Source organism: Malus domestica, chromosome 10 (genome assembly GCF_042453785.1).
Source record: "Malus domestica chromosome 10, GDT2T_hap1".
Lineage (NCBI taxonomy): Eukaryota > Viridiplantae > Streptophyta > Magnoliopsida > Rosales > Rosaceae > Malus > Malus domestica.
This window is the reverse complement of record NC_091670.1, coordinates 15,084,158-15,087,921: the sequence shown is the minus strand read 5'-3', so window position 1 is coordinate 15,087,921 and position 3,764 is coordinate 15,084,158.

Below are 3,764 nucleotides of genomic sequence, written 5' to 3'. Positions count from 1 at the left end.
CACGTAGTCGGGCTAATTCCCCTAATATCGGCCAAAGTCCACCCAATGGCCGTCTTGTGCTCTTTCAACACTCGGATCAACTTCTCCTCCTCTAGGGCCGTGAGTGATGAGGAGACAATGACGGGCAATGTCTCGTTGTCTCCCAGAAAGACGTACTTTAAGTACGGGTGCCTGAATCACTGAGGGTAACAACTTATTAGTGGAAACTGGAATTGAAATTGGGTTAGAAGGCTTACCATGGTGTTGAGGTAGTGACTCAAGGGCAGCCACTATCTCGGTCTCCTCCTCACTTCTAGGCACGGCAAAACCAGATGTTTGCCCAATTCCTTGTGCAATTGTCGTTTCAAGTGTATCCCTCTCCAAACAATCGAGGAAATCCTGCGCCAAATCATCAATTATATCAATAGAAAAGCAAGAATGATCGTCCTTAGGAAATTTAATACTTTCAGAAAGATTAAAATCAATGACTTCCCCATCAAATTCCATCGTTAAAGTTCCTTTAAACACATCTATCTTGGTGCGGGCTGTTTTCATGAAGGGCCTCCCTAATAGAATCGGCAATGGGGTGGAATGGGGTGAATCCTCCATGTCAAGCACGTAGAAATCCGCTGGAAAAATCAAGTTACCAACCTGCACCAAAACATCTTCCAAAACACCCTTTGGATATGCATTAGAACGATCGGCTAATTGAATTATCACACCATCATTTTTAAGCTCACCTAAGTTCATAGATGCATAAATAGAGTATGGCATAACATTAATCGAAGCCCCTAAGTCTAACATGCATTGTTCAAACTTAGTATTACCAATAACGCATGGAATTGTAAAACTACCCGGATCTTTGCATTTAGGGGGTAATTTCCTTTGTAACACAGCAGAGACATTTTCACTTACTTGAACCACCTCTTTGTTCGAAATCCTTCTCCTTGTTGTACAAAGTTCTTTTAAAAACTTAGCATACCTCGGGACTTGCTTAATCGCATCAAGGAGCGGGATATTGACTTGAACTTTCTGAAAGGTCTCTAGAATGTCCTTCTCGGCTTCTTCCTTCTTTGATTGCCTAAACCTGCCAGGAAAGGGCACATTTAGTGGAATAGAACTAGAAAAAGTCGAATTGGGACTTACCTTGGTGGTTGGGGACGGTTTAGGAAGACTAGGTGGTGGCGGCAAGGTTTGGTCATCCTTGGCCGTGGGCTTTGCTCCCTGTGCTTCCTCTTTCAGCAACTTGTCCTCCTCGTCTTGACTTGATTTGGATGTATTTGAGTCTGCTCCAACATGTTTACCACTTCTCAACATGATGGCCTTAGCGGTTTCAAATCCTCCCTTCGGGTTCACAACGGTTGAACTAGGCAATCTGCCTTGCTCTCTAATTTGCCCCATAAACTCGGCAATTTGACCCATTTGCTTCTCCAAATTATCCACCCGTTTGTCTTGGATTTGTCTCTCCTGATTTTGAGTTTGTACTTCCTGCGTCAAAGTAGTAAGTAACTTAACAACTTGATCATTATCCAAAGACGTACCTGAGGTTGGTGGGGCAGATTGCACTTGGTTTTGATTGGGGACGAATGGCTTTGTATAAAAGCCCGGTGGTTGCTGCCTAAATCCTCCTTGTTGTTGGGGTTGTTGAGGATCCCGCCATTTGAAATTTGGATGGTCTCTCCACCCCGGATTGTAGGAATTAGAGTATGGATCATGGCGGGGTTGATTTTGGTTCCCAAAACCCACGGCATTGGCAGATTCCCAACCCCCATTCTCAATCAATTTAGGGCATTGATCATTGGCATGTCCTTGCATAGAGCACACGCCACACACACTTGGTCCATGAATCTTCATTCCCTCGGCCAACTAAGAAACAATAGAGGTAAGGTTAGCTAATTGGGATTGAATTTCGGGCATAGAACTTACCTCATTCACTTGTGGCCGTGGGGGGTCTCTTTGTCCAACACCTTCGTATTGTTGTGCATTATGTGCTCGGTTGGCAATGAGAACTTTTGCAGCCCCCGGAGTTTTATCCACCAACGCACCTCCCGCCGAGGCATCAAGCATTTGGCGTTCCATGGGAAGGAGTCCTTCGTAGAAGTATTGAATGAGTAGCTCCTCCTTCATTTGATGCTGTGGACAAGAAGCAACAAGTGATTTAAAACGTTCATAATAAGAAGGAAACGATTCACCTTGATTTTGTTGGATGCCACTAATCCGTTTCCTCAAGAGAATGACTCTTGAAGTTGGGAAAAACTTCTCCAAGAAAGCTCTTTTCATACTATCCCAAGATGTAACCGTTCCGGGTGCTAACTCGTAAAGCCAATCCTTCGCCTTTTCCACAAGTGAGAATGGAAAAGCCTTCATCATCAGAATGTTCCAGTCATAATTTATGGGTGTCATGCTCGAACAAACAACCTCGAACTCCTTGAGATGCTTGTTGGGATCTTCCATGGAAAGCCCATGGTATTTCGGAATGTGGTGCAACAAGCTTGACTTCAACTCGAATTCATCGGTCTTGCCTTGGGCAGCCGCGGGGTATTGAATGCATAATGGTGCGGCATTGGTCAACCCCGAGGCCGAAAGCTCTTTAATGGTCCGATTGTCCGCGGCCATAACTTCTTCTTCCACTTCTTCAAACTCAGATTCGGCCTCTGAACTTGAACTAGGTTCACTAGGTTCGGGATGCCTCCTCTTTCTTCTCAAATCACGTTCAAAATCGTCGTTAAAGCCCAAGATATTTGCATGCACAGTTTGAGAACTCCGCGTCATGCACTAGTACCTAAACCAAGAAAACAAAACAAAATCAGAAAACTAGGTAAATTAAATCAAGACACACGGCAAAAACACAAGGGATTAGCAATTTTGCTAATCCCCGGCAACGGCGCCAAAATTTGATTTGAAAATTAACTTGACACACAAATTAAACCCTATGGATGACAATTGTAGTATATGAGCAAATAGGGATCGTTCTAAACCGGGGATTAACTAGGGATGCTAATCAATGTGAAACTGACTCAAGAACATAAAAACATAATGTAGAACACTAAACTAGACTCAATTAATGCAAAACTAGAGTTTAAAACACTTAAATCAACCAAAAACTCAAAACAGCAACTAAAAGACTCAAAACTGCCTTAAAACCACTTTCTGGGCAGTTTTGAGTACCTACACTAATTTGGACGAAATTGGACTAAAACTTGACTCAAGACACTTAAAAACACAACTAAATTGATTTCTAACTAATCTAACACTTTAAAATAAATGGGGGATTGATTTTGACGAACTTAAAACTTTAAAACTTAAACTTTGAAAACAAACTTAAAGCAAAACAGATTGTGATGAAATAGAATGATGAGAAACTAGTTAGAGGGTTCCTTATCCACACATGAACATATGCATATAATTTGATTCCCAGTTATGACTTCAACAAACAATGAATGACAATGCTTCAAGTTAATTAGGTTCGCTTAAATTAACTTTCAGATTTCCCTAGATTCATTGGATTGAATGGGATACGCATTACAACCAAATTATTCCTCATCAAAGCCCCTAACTATGGAATACGCATGATAGAGACATTCAACAAAGATCATTAAGTTCAACGGAAATCATAAACATCGACTAGGCATTCATAACTATGGAATACGCATGTTAATCCAACCTAGGGTTTACTTAAACACAATCGTGACTAGCGATCTTTACTACTCATGAATATAAGTTCATAACGATTAGGTGAAATTCCCTTATATCCTAGCATCAAGTTTAGGCATGCAAATTAAGTG